The sequence below is a fragment of the Lontra canadensis genome, unplaced genomic scaffold (genome assembly GCF_010015895.1).
Source record: "Lontra canadensis isolate GAN:19392208 unplaced genomic scaffold, GSC_riverotter_1.0 scaffold4, whole genome shotgun sequence".
Taxonomy (NCBI): domain Eukaryota; kingdom Metazoa; phylum Chordata; class Mammalia; order Carnivora; family Mustelidae; genus Lontra; species Lontra canadensis.
Window position 1 is genome coordinate 5,354,483 of NW_022630998.1, and position 17,309 is coordinate 5,371,791.

At 39.7% G+C, this 17,309-nt stretch overlaps 1 long non-coding RNA gene and 1 other non-coding gene across 2 annotated transcripts; both read right to left on the reverse strand.

Annotated features, from left to right (window-relative positions):
• Positions 1–1,934: 1,934 nt before the first annotated feature.
• On the reverse strand, positions 1,935–3,268 carry LOC116858761. Its single transcript, XR_004381012.1, has 3 exons — positions 2,946–3,268; positions 2,470–2,536; positions 1,935–2,110 (listed from the first exon to the last, which is right to left on the reverse strand). It is a non-coding gene; the product is annotated as an uncharacterized LOC116858761 (long non-coding RNA).
• Positions 2,620–2,753, reverse strand: LOC116863988. Its single transcript, XR_004381889.1, has one exon. It is a non-coding gene; the product is annotated as a small nucleolar RNA SNORA13 (small nucleolar RNA).
• Positions 3,269–17,309: the final 14,041 nt, after the last annotated feature.

Consider the following 17,309-nt stretch of genomic DNA (forward strand, 5'->3'; position numbering starts at 1 on the left):
TTCCTGTGTCCATGACCAAGACCAGATGCTTCCAATCAAAGCTCGGGAATCCTGGTGTGCAGCTGCCTAGCTATGCAATAGCACACCAAGTGGAGGAAAAGATTTTTCCCAACTCTAGGTGGATCTCAGCCCATGCACAGATTTATGAAGACTGAGACATCACTTTCAGATTGCAGATGTTTTTATTAATATAAATATGTTCTTTGTAATACTGTATTTTATGGCATTAAGTTCCACTGATTATTTACAAGTGTAAAAAAGGTTTTTGTTAAGTGTTGCTTTTAACTTCTAGTGTCCTTGTGTTTTCAGAAAAGACTGGATTTCAGTTGACCTCAGCTTATAAATTCACGACCCTCAAATGCAAATGGTCCCTCCATCTTGCCTAGCTACCTAACTCCCCTCAAAGATGAATTCATTTGAGGGTGACTATTACAGGGAAAATAGGAATACTCACACAGGACATCTCACCTTCTCCCTCCCCCAAACTTCTCCAGAGTTGCTATCAACAGTACTCCTGTCCCTGTCTGTGTGGTTTGGAGCCCAATCTCCTTCAGCCTTATCTGTCAACATACTCCTCTCAGCCAGATCCTTGCAACTTGGTTTTAAACTATTAACTCTCCCACCTAAAAACAGCCAGCCAACTTTCACAACCACAATTCCCTCCCTAGCTATCTTTCTCTCTCCCAGTTTCTTGAAAGGGTTATCTGTAGCCTGTGTCCTCAATCCATCTCCTAAATTGTGATTTAAACTGCTCCACTACAGACCTCACTAAATACTACTGTGTACCAAATTTTGCCGGTTTGCCCCGCAACATTTTTAGTGCAGTATTTGTTGCTACGTTTCTGACCATCCTTTACTGCTCCAGTCAGATGCTGTTCTACCTCGCCAATTAGTTTCTCACTCCAATCTCAGCCCTCCCCAATAAGTGGATGTCATTTATGCCCATAGCCTTAAAGTATATTCCTGTAGCTTAGTCTATAGACCAGTGTTCTGCCAGAAGGCCACTTAGATGTCTCCAAGGCAATCCCAATTCAACTAGTTAAAAATGTTGCTCTCTAGCTGGATTTAGGACCATTACATTGTGAATGTGCAAGACACAACTAGCAATCGTTATAGACACCTCCCCTATTACCAACTCCTGTGAGCTTTGCCCTCTACAGTTTAACGATCCCCACAAATTTTACCACACTATTCCAAGGTAGTGGTCTCTTGCCTAGACAACTGCAGTAATTCTCCAGTTGGCCCACCGCATCCTTTTTCTGACAGATATTAACTATCCTGGATTTCTCCTTGCTATAAACAGCCATAGGTGGTGGTCTGGTCTCTTACCTGTTGTTCAGGCTCATTTTGTAATACCCCAGGCTCAGCAAACAGCCACCTTCAAGCCTCATTAAGCACTTGCCTGAATCAGGGCATTTAAGAGGGAAATTAACTACAACTATGACCAATCTGGACCTTTTTTAGCCCAAGGCCTCTGCATACACCATCCCTAACTTTGCCTTGCAAAAATGACACCTACCCTTAGACTCAACAGCTTTCTCAGGTTTCTTTGTCTTGGTCAACTCATGCATGGGACTTGTCTCACAAATTTTTATATTTGTGATGACGTTTCTGCCAGTCAACTCTAAGCTTCCAAAGGAGGAACTGTTTTGCTCACCCTTGTGTCCCCACTTCCTAGTACATTACTGAAAAGTTCAATAAATTTTTTGAATGTTCAGACTATTTGTTCTTTCCTGCAAAGTGAAGGCAGAAGATATGCTGTCATCTAATAAAAATAAAAATAAAAATGCAGTGACCATGGAAAACACACCTGTGACCTAGAAACTTACTGAGATTTCATCATTTTGAAGTTGCTGGGGAAGGAAGGAGAAACCCTTCCTTTCCTCTGATCTTTCAGTGAAAAGTGCTATTTGCTGGTGGTTAATACACAAACCTTCAAGAAGCACAATGAAATATTTATTTGTAGGCCTACTGTTTTAGGTGTGTTTATTTATAGACTGTCCAAAAGCACTAATTTTAGTGCCCCTCAGGCTCCTGGGAGTTTTAAATGATCCAAGCAACTCTTGTCAAGATTTCCTATGATGTTTTTGAATTCCTCATCAAGGACATCCTAAAAAAACAAAAAGCACTCAATTTAACAAGCAAATATTCACATGTATCATAGGTTAACAGTCCATACTCCTCTGAATTCCATTAAGTTATGCAGGTCTGGACTCAGCTTTAAATGTCCACATAAAACATACCTGAGATTTGACTAAGTGTTTGAAATGTAGGTGCTACATACATACACATTATCTTAAAATTACAAAAGCAAGCTAGGAACAGGCTACCCTATTTGCTGTTAATTTCACCTTGTTAACTACAGATGTTGGAGTACTAATATTAATTTAATCTAACACCCACTAGAAAAGGCAGCCCAATGTGGAAAGATAAAATTTGCGACAGAACTACAAGGTAGCATCACCCTACCTTAGTCACCTTTGTGCTCCCAGTGTTCAGCTAGCAGTAGTCTTTACTTCAAGCATCCAGCTTTCACCTGCACAAAATTTAAAAAGAAAAACTATACCACTTCATGTTGGCAGACTCAAGATCACATAGATAAACTAAGGCAAAAGCATCAACTGTTACTTCCGCAGCTCCTACACCAAAGATACCAAATTCAAAGGCAGGAAAAGGCTGCAAAGTGTTTAGTTTATGCCTTTTTTGACACCACATTCACTAGTTTCCAAAAGTGAACGGGCAACACAAAGGCTACAAGGAAACTGCGCAAGGACTGTTCTTTGGCACAAAGCTGCCGACCCTGTAATGATCTGTTCTGTGGGTTAGAGCTGGAAAGGGATTAATTTCAGCTGTAAATTTTCCTTTACAATTCAAAATGTTTTTAGTGGTTAAAACACTGAAGCTGCGAGGCAACCGGCTTTTCTTGCACGAACATGCAAACTCACCTGCAAAGTCGATGACACTCATTCGCCGAGTTCCGCATCTTGAAACAATTACCGAGATCTAAACCTTAAATGGCACTTTACTCCTACGTTGACTCGATCTCAACTGTGATGCGGTAGGCACACATGCCTACCTATGGCGAGGCCTTTCTCTTTCACACCCAAGAAATCCCTGCTTATACGGAAACCTCCCCGGCACACAGTCGATGACCAAGAAACTCAAAAGCCCTCAAACCCACCCAGCTCCCATTTCCTGGCGTGGGCAGGCAGCCTGAGTGCCGCCTAGGGTGCCTCCTGCGGTCCACCGGCAACGTGGCCGAGCCAAGGCCGCTTCAGGGCACGGGATCCTCGGGACCGGCCCGGCTGCGAAAGACGTCTCATCACCCTCAAGGCGGCCGCGCGCCCCTGCACGGAGCCTGGGCGCGTTGGAGGCCAAAAAACCGCGCACGCGGAGTGCCCCGTCTTCACGGAAGGCGCAGAACACTTCCTCCCAGCCCAGCGCAGAAGCAAGAAGGGCCGCACGCTACTCCCACAATGCTTTTCTACGACTGGAAGGGCCCACTGTCCGGGAGGCGCGGGGAGGACGGACTGTACCACTGGCCGCCGCGCCCTCGCGAGACGCCACCGTGCGGCGCAAGGGCGAAGTGCGCGGTGATTGGTCGCGGGACTGGGGGGGACGAGGGAAAGAGGACGGAGGGGCTAGGGGTCCTCCTTTCAGCTTTGCGTTGTGCGACCAGTGCTTTCGCCCAGGCAGGTTTTCTCCGGTATCCACACCTCTCCCAGTGTCCGGAGCGTGTGGTCCGCGCTGAGCTGCGGGTGTAGCGCAGAGGACTTGAGACCTCGTGTTCTTCAGTCTCAGGCTGAGGAAGAGTCGGGTCCTTCATTCAAAGAACATATTTGTAGAGCCCTTCCTAGCTTCAGGCTCTGACCTCAATGCCTGGGAACCGGGTGTGAATGAGACGCCCAGGGGTCCCGGCTTCCGTTCTAAGTTGGGCGGGAAAGGCACTGAATAGGTGACATGGACAACGTAGGTTCAGATGGCCTGAGTGCCAAGGAGGAAGCAAAAGGAGGTCATGTGGCAGAGCAGGCTGTTCGATAGAAACAGTGCGGACCACGAATTCCATTTTAAGTGTTTGAAATGCCACCCCAAAAGTAAAAAACAAGTTTAAATTAATTTCAGTAGTAACTTAGCATGTAATCAATGCAAAATCATTAATGATTAATGATATACGTTCATGATATATTTTGCTTAAAAGTCTGGCGTGTATTTTATACTTCCAGCACATTTCAGTTCAAACTAGTCACATTTCTGGTGCTGAGAAGCAGCCTGTGTGGCTGGAGCAGCCTGAGGAGTGCAGAATGGCATAAGATGCAGCGGAAGAGACAGGTAGGAGCAAATCTTATGAGGCTTGGTAATTGGGGTAGGAGTTGGGATTTTATGCTGAAATTTTAGAGTCGACTAATGCTTACCACAGAAATAAAGCAGAGGTTGTTAATTGGCTTTTTGCCTGATAACCCTAATGCAGTGAAGTGAGAGAGACCGCAGTGAGATCTGCTGTGTAATAGCCAGGGGGGGCTCCTTGCTCCTGTAGGTCCTAGCAGAGACTTTAATCAAGGGACGACACCCCAGCACTTTTCCTCATTTCTTTAAAGCTAGTGAGAGAGAGAGAGAGAGAGAGAGAAGGAAGAAAGGAAAAAGATTAAGAAAAAAAACAACAACAAACAACCAAGCCCACACAAGGACTAGCGGGAAGGATAATATCAACTCGTGGACACTTGGGACATACTGAAGGAGTAAATGTGTAATGATCACAAGAAAGGAAATAGCGCAAACCTTTATTAGGAAGTTACTGTAACATCTGGGTGAGAAAAGGTTGGGGAAGGGGGATACCTCTAGGAGTGTAATTTTAAGACATTGAATGGTACAGTGTGGGGTTTATAACAAATCTCAGTCTTGGCTTCTCTTGGGCTGGAGCAGCCAGCAGACCTGGGTTTATATCCAGCTCCAACACTTGTTCTCTTAGGTAAATAACCACTTCTTTGACCCCAAGGTTCCTCATTTATAGGATAATAACTATACCCATGAACACATGTTAGTTTAAAGAATTAAGAAAGTCTTGTGGAGGGACGCCTGGGTGGCTCAGTGAGTTAAGCCTCTGCCTTCAGCTCAGGTCATGATCTCAGGGTCCTGGGACTGAGCCTGGCATTGGGCTCTGCTCAGAGGGGAGCCTGCTTTCCCCTCTCTCTCTGCCTGCCTCTGTGCCTACTTGTGATCACTCTGTCAAATAAATAAATAAATAAATAAATAAATAAAAAAGAAAGCCTTGTGGAATCATCTAGCTCCATGTAATACATAGTAACATACAACAAATGACTCTCATGAGCTTAGCTCTTCTCATTTGTCCTCACCCAAGATATGGAATCTTCTTGGGTTGAGTTCTTAAGGAAAGGAGAAATATGTTGGTGTTTTTCTTTTAATGGCTTGACATTTTTGTTCCCACCTTATGCTTTTCTATTCTCCCCTTTATATTTCTTTCCCAAACTCTGGATGGTTCAAGAGTAGATAGTGGGGAGGCATTTGTTCCAATTGTTGAGTTAGTGTTGGTGTCAGGAAATCAATTCTAAATTCTTCATCTTTCTACTTCAACCTCACACAGCCTGATAAGGAAAATCCAATAATTAAGCCAAGGCAAGCAGGAAGGACACAAAAATATAGAGGGTATTTGCTACTTAGTTTTTCCACCACCTTTGCCTGCTGGGGCTGAGGCATTATGTAAGGACATACAAGCTACATGTAGTGTTAGTGCAAACATGGAACAAGCTGGGTTTCCTTGCGAAGCATGGTTCCCCAAAGATGTCCACGTCCTCATCACCTGAGCTTGTGGATGTTTCATTATAGAGTAAAAGAGGCTTTGCAGATGTCATTAAGGTTGGGGACCATGATAGAGGAGATAAAAATTGAAGAGGAAGGCAGAAGAATTAGATGTGGTGGAAGAGAAGGCAGGAGAGGGGCTCAACCTTCCATTGCTAGCTTTAAATTGGAGGAAGAAGATCTTTGAAGCCAAAGAATACAGTTTCAGCTCTAGAAGCTGGGAACGGCTTTCAGCTGACAGCAAGGAACCAGAGACTTCATTTCTACAACTGCATGGAACTGAATTCTGCCAACATCCCGAATGAGCATGGAAACAGACTCTGTCCTAGAGTCTCCAGAAAAGAGCACAGCCCTGCTGATGTTTTGATTTTAACTGGTGATGCTCATGCCAGACTTTTGACCTACAGAGGTCAAAATGTGATAATAAATTTGTGTCATTGTAAGCTGCTAAATTTGTGTTAGTTTGTTACAGATGCAAGAAAAAACCAACACACTCTGTAAGGGGCAGAGTGATAAGTGAGCTGTTTTTTTTACCCCACTCTTTCTTGTCCCACCCCAATGTTATTATCAGGAACATAAGTAAGATTTTGCAGATAAGCTATGCACATTTCATTCTAACCATTTGGAGTCAATATTTGTTATTGTGGGTGTTATGAATATTAATTAATATCCAATAGATATTAAATAATTTATAATAATTATATAATATATATTGTATTATTATAAATAATACAAATAATTATTATATATTTATATATTTACATGTAATTATATATATTTATATATACATATTTATAAAGATATATAATCATAAATAATTAAAATAATGTATAACTATAAATAATTATAATAAATAATATATAATTTCAAGTCATTTGTACATTTGGGGGAGATTTCTTCTTAAAAAATAGTATTTCCTGCCGAGGCTTTATTTCTTCCAAATTCTTATACTGTGTGTGTGTGTGTGTGTGTGTGTGTATGACAAAGAATGTCCAAACTAGGGCTTATAGGACAGTGTCTAATAGGGAGATAATAGTAGACATCCTTGTCTTGTTCATGATTTCATTTTATTTATTTTTTAAAAATTTATTTATTTGCATGTGAGAGAGAGAGCACTGCAGAGGGAGAAGGGTCAGAGGGAGACTCAGACTCCCCAGTGAGTAGGGAGCCCCACGTGGGACTCATCTCGAGACCCTGGGATCATGATCTGAGCTGAAGGCAGACACTTAACCGACTGAGCCATCCAGGCTGGCCTCATTTATGATTTTTTTATTATTTATTTATTTATTTATTAAAAAAAATTTTTTTTAAAGATTTTATTTATTTATTTGACAGAGACAGAGATCACAAGTAGGCAGAGAGGCAGGCAGAAAGAGAGAGGGGTAAGCAGGCTCCCTGCTGAGCAGAGAGCCCGATGCAGGGCTCGATCCCAGGACCCTGAAACCACAACCTGAGCCAAAGGCAGAGGCTTTAACCCACTGAGCCACCTGGGCGCCCCACCCTCATTCATGATTTTAAAGGAATGCTTTTGAAGTTTCAGCACATGTGTATGATGTGGATGACATTTTTATGTATTTCCTATTGTTCATCAGGTATGGGAGTTTCCATATGTATATCTGGTTTGCTAGTAATTTTTTTTATCATACATGAATGTTGAATTTTATTAGATGTTTTATCTGCCTCGTTGAGATGAATGTATTTTTTTGTAATTTGTTCATGTGGTGCATTGCATTAATGCATTTTTCTTTTTTTTTTTAAGGATTTATTTATTATTTTAGAGAGAGAGAGAAAGAGGGAGAGAGACTCTTAAGCAGACTTCACACTGAGTTCAGAGCCCGATGCAGGGCTTAATTCACTACCCTGAGCCAAAACCAAAAGTAGGATGCTTAACTGACTGTACCACCCAGGTGCTCTGCATTAATGTATTTTTCTGATGTTGAACCAGGCTTCCATTTCTGAAAGAAACCAAATGTGTCATTTCAAAAAATATTGTTTAGAATTTTTGCCCTTACATTTATGGGTGAGTTGGGACTGTGGTTATCTTTCACATCCTGTCTTTGATAGTTTTGATGTGAAATTATACAGCTATCCACTTAATATTAGTAATTTGTTTCTGAAAGTCAGATGTCCTGTGCAAAAACCTTAACTGGGAACCTATTTCTTTTTATTTTAAATGGTATAATTGTAATATGTTACTTGTTAACTCAAACCAGTTTCCTAAAGTGTAACTGTAATATGGTAAGTAAAACTCTATTAAATAACAAAGCATAACATCGGGACGTAAATATTCATAACTTTGCTTCCTGAATCACTAAACAATATGGTTGTTAACAACTAGTTGCTTTGTCAGCAGTAACACACTCTCTTTCGTTGTTACTGCTTTTCTGCTTGCTTTTCCTCCTCCATTAAGTTCCTTAACACTTTCTCAACCTTTTTAGTTCTTCTTCTACACAACTGGGGGAAAAAAGAGCAATATGAAATATGAAAGGCACTGTGGAAATGTGACAGAGAATGATTCATACCGAGGATGATATTTCAATGTTTCTTTTATCACCAGTAGCATTTATATGGAATATCCCTTTCATTGGTATACAGTATTCTTTTTTATTTGCTGACATGATGTTTCATGTTTCTAATGTAACTTAAGCCATTTCCTACACTTTAGTTGTTGTTATTGGTAAAAATGTTATACTGAGTTTTGGGGTACTAAATAAAACATTTCTTACATAAATCTCAGTTGAAATGTTGTTTTGAGAGATATGTATGTTGTATGATATTGGAGAATTAAATATGAGAGGGAATTTATTGGGAAAACATCAATCAGGGAAATGTTCTGAGGAGTATGTCTGAAATGGCTTTATGAAATAACTTGGGTAACTTCTCTTTTTTTCTTCTCCAAAAATTTTAGGATAATGTCAGAATCAATTTTTTTAATTTTAAAAATAAACCACATACTTTTATTTTTATTTATTCATTTATTAGAGGTTTTGTTTGTTTGTTTGTTTGACAGAGAGAGGGAAAGCACAAGCAAAGGGAACGGCAAGCAGAGGGAGAGGGAGAAGCAGGCTCCTTGCCGAGCAGGGAACCCGCTGTGTGGCTCAATCCTAAAACCTCATACTTTTAAAACTATCTGGGTCTAGTGTTTTCTTTGTGGGAAGAAGTTTTGTTTTTGGTTTAAAAAAAAAAAAGATTTTATTTATTTATTTGACAGATAGAGATCACAAGTAGGCAGAGAGGCAGAAACAGGGTCCCTGCTGAGCAGAGAGCCTAATGCAGGGATTGATCCCAGGACCCTGGGATCATGACCTGAGCCAAAGGCAGAGGTTTTAGCCCACCAAGCCACCTAGGCACCTCTCTTTGTGGGAAGAAGTTAAACTACTGATTCCGTTTCTTTAACGACTATAGGACCATTCAGGTTTTTTCTTCTTTAATCATGTTCGCTAAGTCATCTTTCCTAGGAACATGTCCATTTCTGCCATGTTTTTGAATTTGTTGGCAGATAGTTTTTCATTATTCTTAGTTTTTTTCCCCCTCACACCAACCAGTTCACTGATTCTTTGACATCATCAACTGGGTGTCGAATAATTCCCTGGAATTAACATCAGACCCCACAGGTTAAGAGCTCACTCCCACAAGACTACCCCCATTTAATTTGCTAGCATCAGTGGGGTGGCCAGGCGATTCACACGTTTGCCCAGCCAGAAATTTGAGGGTTAACATGACCCTTCCCCCCGACCTCAGGTTTGATAACTCACTATAATGACTCAGACATTCGGAAAACACCTTATTTACTATTACCGGTATATCATGGAGATTACAACTCAGAAACAGCCCAATGGAAGAGATGAATAGTGCAAGTTGAGGTGTGGGGTGGAGCATGGAGCTTCTGTGCCTTCTCCGGGCTTGCCACCCTCCCAGCACTTGGATGTGTTAACTTATCCATAAGCTCTCTGAACCTCCTTGTTGAGGAATTCTTATGGAGATTCCACTATGCAGACATGATCGGTTAAATCACGGGTTATTGGTGATCGAACAAAATTTCCAATCCCTCCCACTTCTCCAGAGATGGGGGTGGGTGGGTAGGGCTGAAAATTCCAGTCCTCCAGTCGCATGGTTGGTTCCTCTGGCAAGCGGCCCCAGTCCTGAAGGGAGACCGCCAAGAGTCGCTTTAATGACATAAAGTTTGTTCTTTTTCAAGATTGCTTTGGCTATTTGGGGTCATTTGTGGGTTCGTAAAAATTTTAGGTTTGTTTGTTCTATTTCTGTGAAAACTGCCCTTGGAATTCTGTTGGGAGTTATATTGAATCCGTAGATTATTTTGGGTGATATGGACATTTAACAATGTTAATTCTTCTCATCTGTGAGCACTGAGTATCTTTCCACTTATTTGTGTCTTCTTCAACTTCCTTTATCATTGTCTTACAGTTTTCAGTGTACAGTGTACAGGTCTGTCACTTCCTTGGTTAAGTGTATTCCTAGGTATTTTCTTCTCTTTGATGCAATTGTAAATGTGATTGTTTTCTCTCTTTCTTTTTTTAAAGATTTTATTTATTCATTTGAGAGAGAGAGCGAGAGAGAGAGCGCGCACAAGCAGCGGACAGAGGCAGAGGTAGAAGTATTCTCTCTTCTGAGGGGGAGCCCAACATGGGACTTTATCCCAGGACCTGGAGATCATGACCTGAGCTGAAGACAGACGCTCAACCATCTGACCCATCCAGGTGCCCCAGTGTGATTGTTTTCTTAATTTCTCTTTTTGTTAGTTTTATGTATAGAAACACAACTGATTTTTGTATAATGATTTTGTATCTTGCAGGCTTACTGAATGTATTTATTAGTTCTAAGTTTCTTGGTGGTCTTTAGAGTTTTTTCATATATATTATGTCATCGGCAAATAGAGACAGTTTTACTTCTATTTTGATTTGGATGCCTTCTATTTCTTTTTCTTGCCTAATTGATCGAGCGATGACTTCCAGTACTCTCTTAAATAAAAGTGGCAAGAATGGGCATCCTGGTCTTCTTCCAAGAGAAGGGGCTTTCAGTTTTTCACCGCTAAATATGATGTTAGCTATGGGCTTGTCATATGTGGCCTATATGGCATATCATGTCATTATGTTGAGATAATGTTCCCTCTATTGCTGCTTTGAGAGTTTTATCATGAATCACTGTTGAATTTTACCAAATGCTTTTTCTGCATCCTTTGAGATGACCCTACAATTTCTATCCTTCATTTTGTTAATGTTGCATATCATACTGATTGATTTGCGGATATTGAACCATCCTCACATCCCTGGAATAAATCCCACTTGATCATGGTGTATGGTCCTTCTAATGCGCTGTTGAGTTCGGTTTGCTAGTATTTTTTTTTTAGAATTTTTTCATCTATGTTCATCAGGGTTATTAGCCTGTAATTTTCTTTTCTTATAGTGTCCCTTTCTGGTTCTGGTATCAAGGTAATGCTGGTGTCATAAAATGAGTTTGGGAGTCCTCCTTCATTTTCTCTTTTTTTGGAGGAGTTTAAGAAGGATTGGTATTAATTCTTCTTTAAATGTTTGGTAAGTGGTTGGCCGGTTAGCTCAGTTGGTTAGAGCGTTGTGCTAATAAATGTTTGGTAAAATTCACCAGTAAAGTTATGTGGCCCTGGACTTTTGTTTTTTCAATCATTCATTCATTCATTCATTAACTTATTTATTTATTTATTATGTTCAATTAGCCAACATATAATACAACATTTGTTTCTGATGTAGTGTTCAGCAATTCATTAGTTGCGTATAACACTAGTGCTCATCTGGACTTTTTTTTTTTTAAAGATTTTTAAAATTTATTTGACAGACAGAGATTACAAGCAAGCAGAGAGGCAGGCAGAGAGAGAGGAGGAAGCAGACCCCTGCTGAACAGAGAACCTGATGCGGGGCTCTATCCAGGACCCCGGGACCATGACCTGAGCCGAAGGCAGAGGCCCTAACCACTGAGCCACCCAGGCGCCCCTGGACTTTTGTTCGTTAAGAGGTTTTTGACTACTAATTCAATCTCTTTATTAGTATTGGTCTGTTCAGATTTCCTGTTTCTTCATGATTCAGTCTGGTAGGTTGTATGTTGCTAGGAATTTATCTTTTCTTCTAGGTTGCCCAATTTTTCGGTGTATATTTGTTCATAGTAGTCTCTTATGATCCTTTGCATTTCTGTTTATTAGTTGTGACATCTTTTTCATTTTTAATTAAAAAAAATTTTTTTTTAAAGATTTTATTTATTTATTTGTCAGAGAGAGAGAGAGCGAGAGTGAGCACAGGCAGATAGAGTGGCAGGCAGAGGCAGAGGGAGAAGCAGGCTCCCTGCTGAGCAAGGAGCCCGATGTGGGACTCGATCCCAGGACTCTGGGATCATGACCTGAGCCGAAGGCAGCCGCTTAACCAACTGAGCCACCCAGGCGTCCCTTCATTTTTAATTTTATTTGAATCTTCTTTTATTATTTTTTTTTCCTGTTGAGTCTAGCTAAGGGTTTGCCTATTTTATTTGTCTTTTCAGAGAACTAGTTCTTAGTCCTTTGATCTTTTCTATTGTCTTTTAAATCTCCATTTCATTTATTTTTTGCCCTGATCTTTATGTCCTTTTTTTCTACCAAGTTTGGGCTTCATTTATTCTTTTTTTAGTTGCTTAAGGTATAAAGTTAGATTGTTTATTTGAGATTTTTTTCATTTCTTACTGTAGGCACTTACTGCTATGAACTTCACTCTTATTCTGCTTTTGCTGAATCCCATCGGTTTTGGTTGTTATATTTCCACTTTCATTTGTCTGAAAAAAAAATGTGTGTGTGTGTGTGTGTGTGTGTGTGTGTATACATATATATATATGTATATATATACACACATATATATATAGTGAGAGAGAGCACATGAGCCGGAGGGGAGGGGCAGAGGGAGAGGGGAGAATCTTAAGTAGGCTCCATGCTCAGTGTGGACCCCAGTGTGGGGCTCGATCTCACAACCCTGAGATGATGACCTGAGCTGAAATCAAGAGTTGGACACTTCACTGATTGGGCCATCCAGGTGCCCTTATATGAAGATATTTTTCATTTATCTTTTAGTTTCTTCTTTGACCATTGGTTACTCAGTAACATGTTGTTTAATCTCTACATATTTGTGAGTTTTCCAGTTTTCTTCTTAAAATTGATTGCTAGTTTCATACCACTGGAGTTGGAAAAGATGGTTGATATGATTTCAGTCTTCTAAATTTATTAAGATTTATTTTGTGGCCTGACATATGGTCTGTCCTGGAGAACATTTCATGTGTGATTGAGAAGAATGTGTATTCTACTACTTTTTGATGGAATGGTTCTGTAAATGTCTATTAAGTTCCTCTGGTGTAATGTGTAGTTTAAGTCCAGTGTTTCCTTATTGATTTTCTGTCTGTACTATCTATTCTTTGATAAAAATGAGATATTGAAGTCCCCTACTATTATTGTTTGCTCTCTATTACCCCCTTTATTTATGTTTGTATTTGTTTTATATATCTTAGGTCTCGTCTCCTATGTTGGGTCAGTATTTACACAAATATTTACAATTGTCATATCCTTTTCTTGCATTCACCACTCTATCATCATATCATGACCTTCTTTGTCTCTTATTAGTCTTTGTCTTAAAGTTTGTTTTGTCTCCTATATCAACCTTTGTTTTCTTTTCTTCTCTGGGTTAAGGAGTATCTTTTTCTATCCCTTTACTTTCAGTCTATGTGTGTTCTTAAAAGTGAAGTGAGTCTCTTATAGGCAACATACTTTTGGGTCTTCTTCTTCTTCTTCTTCTTATTGTTATTATTATTATTAATTTTATTTTTAAGTAATCTCTACACCCAGTGTGGGACCTGAACTTACAACCCCAAGATCAGGAGTTGCACGCTTGGGATGCCTGTGTGGCTCAGTTGGTTAAGTGGCTGCCTTTAGATCAGGTCATGATCCCAGGGTCCTGGGATTGAGACCTGTATCAGGCTCCTTGTTCAGCAGGGAGCCTGCTTCTTCCTCTGTCTGCTGCTCCCCCTGCTTGTGTTCTCTCTTTCCATCTCTATGACAAATAAATAAATAAAATCTTTTTTAAAAAATCTTAAAAAAAAAGTTGCATACTCTACCAACTGAGCCAGCCATGTACCCTGGGTCTTATTTTTTAGATCTGTTCAACTATGTTTTATCTTTTGATTGGATAATTTAGCCCATTAACATTTAAAGTAAATATTGGTAGGTATGGACTTAATGCCAGTTTGTTCATTGCTATCTGGCTATTTTACAGTTTTTTTTATTCTTTTGCTCTTTTCTTGCTTTCTTCCTTTGTGATTTGATACTTTCCTGTAATGGTATATGCTTAGATTCCTTTCTCTGTATCTTTTGAGTATTTACTATAGGCTTTTGTTTTGTGGTTACCATGAGGCTTATGGAAAACATCCTAGAGTTATAACAGTCTATTTTAAGCTGATAACAATTAAGTTTAAATGCATTCAAAAACTACATTTTTACCTCCCTCTCTCGTACTTTATATTTTTGATGTCACAATTTATATCTTTTTTACATAGATATCCATTAACAAATTATTATAGTTACAGTTTTTTTTAATTACTTTTGTCTTTTAACTTCATGCTAGATTTGTAAATGATAAACCCATCACCATTACTAGATTATTCTGAGTTTAGCTATGTATTTACCTTTACTGGTGAGATTTATACTTTCGAATGTTTTCCTGTTGCTAATTCGTGCCCTTTCATTTCGGCTTAAGGACGTCACCTTAACAATTCTTCTAAGGCCAGTGTGGTGGTGATGAACTTCTTAAGCTTTTGCTTATCTGAATAACTCTTTATCTCTCCTTCAGTTCTGAAGGACAACTTTGCCAGATAGAGCATTTTTGGTTGGCGGTTTTTTCCTTAAACACTTTGAATATGTTGTGCCGTTCTTTTCTGTCCTGCAGATTTCCTGCTAATATGTATGTAACACCTTGTTTTTCCCTTGCTGCTTTTAAGATTCTCTTCTTAGTTTTAACTTTTGACACTTTAATTATGTGTCTTGGCATAGGTCTTCTTACTTCTCATAGGTCTTCATTTTATTGGATGTCTCTGGGATTCCTGGATCTGAATGTCTTTTTCCTTTCCTAGGATAGGGAAGTTTGTTTGTTTGTTTGTTTGCTTAGGATAGGAAGTTTTCAGCCATTATTTCTTTAAATAAGTTTTCTGTCCCTTTCTTTCTCCTCCTTTTTGGATCTCCTATCATGCAAATATCAGTCTGATTAATGATATCCCCTAAGTCTCTTAAGCTGTCTTTATCCTTTTTCCTTTTGCTCCACTGATTGGATGAATTCCACTACTCTGCCTTTAAGTAATTGATCCTTTCTTCCACTGAAACCAGTCTGCTGTCGAACCCCTCAACTGAATTTTTCAGTTCAGATTCTGTGTTCCTTAGCTCTGTGATTTCTGTATGGTACTTTCTTATATTTTCTAACTCTTTGTTAAAATTCTCGCTTTTTCATGCATTGTTCTTCTTACTTCAGCGAGCATTTTTATGACCATTATTTGAATATTTGAACTCTTTGTGAGGTTTATCACTTATTTTTATTTCATTACATCTTTTTCTGATGTTTTGTTCTTCTTCTTCTTCTTCTATTTTTTCATTCTTCTTGACTCTTTGTGCTGGTTTCTATGCCTTAGGTAAAATAGCCACATCTCCTAGCTGTCTTGTGTGGGAGATGAACCTTATTGTTCAACCCTGCCCTAGCTATTGGCTTCTATCAAATCTTTGTGGTTGTCTAAGCAGTCTTGTTTGTTCTTAGTGGCTCCCAATATTGAAGATATGTCAGAACCTGCCAGTGTCCCAAAGGGGAAGATCTCAGTCAGCTCCTAGATTCAGGCTTATAGGCCACTGGACCTTTGGGCAGCAGTTTTTAAAGTATGCAAATATACCTGTATCAGGGGAAGACTGGGGTCTGGGCATTTCTGTCTGTGGCCTCATTAGCACTGTGCCCTGAGGGGATAGCTGGCTAAGAACTATTACAGTTTTGTGGAACCTGCCAATGTAAGCCCTACTTGCCACCAGAGCCAGGTGATGAAGGGGCATTATTTGGATGGCAGCCACAAAAACTGGGACCCCAGATATGTATATAAGCTCCTTTCCTAGAAATATTGGCAACCTGGAGTGAGGCAGCAGGAGAGCACAAAGTGCTGTCTACCAGCCTCCCTGGTCTCTGGAGAATACAGTAGTCAACTCATTGTGTGCTAAATTAGAAGCTTACCATGTAGGCTGTCTCTATTAAGATATACAAAAAGGCCTCTTTCACAGAAAGACTGGGCATATTCTCTGGGTCTGTGTTGGGCCCTCAGGAGTTTGCTATGGTGAGTTCTTACCAGCACTTTAAGAAGTCTCTCTGTTTTCTATAGCTCTGTTGGTCTCATGTATGCAATCCCCATTGACTTTTAAAAATAGGTGTTTTGGGCATCCATTTCTCAGGTGGAGGTTTTAAAAGTTAGGGCATCACATGTAAAATCTAAGCCTTTCATTCCTCAGTGAGAATTTTGGAGTTGAAAGTTCTAGGCTGGCTGTGTGTTGCTGCACCAGGGGTGGGGTTTATGGGGAGATTATTAGCCTCTCCTATCTGGTTTGATGTGAGTCCTTTGTCATTTGTCATTTACTATGTGGGAGCCACTCGGGTAATTTCTGGATTTCTTTCAGAGGCACGCGTTCTATATGTACCTGTAGGTTTGGTGTGTTCATGGGAGGATGTGAGGTCTAGAGCCTCTTTATATTGCCATCTTAAACCAGATCCAAACATTGAATTTTTAATGTCAGTTATTAGAAATTATTTTTTTGGAATTTCTTTTTGGTTCTTTTTCAGAGATACAGGTTATTTGTGATATTTTTTGTTCCTTTGCAATGTACACTCTTTTATTTCTTGAAATATATTAAACATACTCATTTGATATTCTGTAGGTAAAAAATTTGCATAGTTTAACTGTTTCAACTCATTATCACTTGTCCATTTTCTCATAGGTTTGTGATTTTTTTTTAAAAGTTGTAGCCATTTGGGTCTGTTCTAGAAAGGATTATATGTTTGTTATTGGTGGGTATTTAGGGTACTGCTAACCTGGAAACATTCTCAGACTATCCTAGCCATACCACATAAGATAGGATGTACCCTATCCTACATGAGCAGAGACTTGTGTTAATAATTTTCAAGGGAAACTACCCCCCACACCCCATTTTATCCTTCTTGATAATACTTAGGCCTATTATCTCTACTGATTGTCTCTATAGGGTGAATGCTCCCCCTACCCCTGTAACATAATTCACTTACTAAGGATGTTGCTTTTGATGGTACATAACCTTATGCATGGGTCATGCATGGGAAGTTCTGTTTCCCACCTTGCCCAGGCTTAATGTCTTATCATCTATCTCCCATATGGCTCTGTGAAGCCTAAGTCCTAAGCCACCAAGGATAGATAAATGTCCCCACCAAATGCTAGCTCCAGAACTT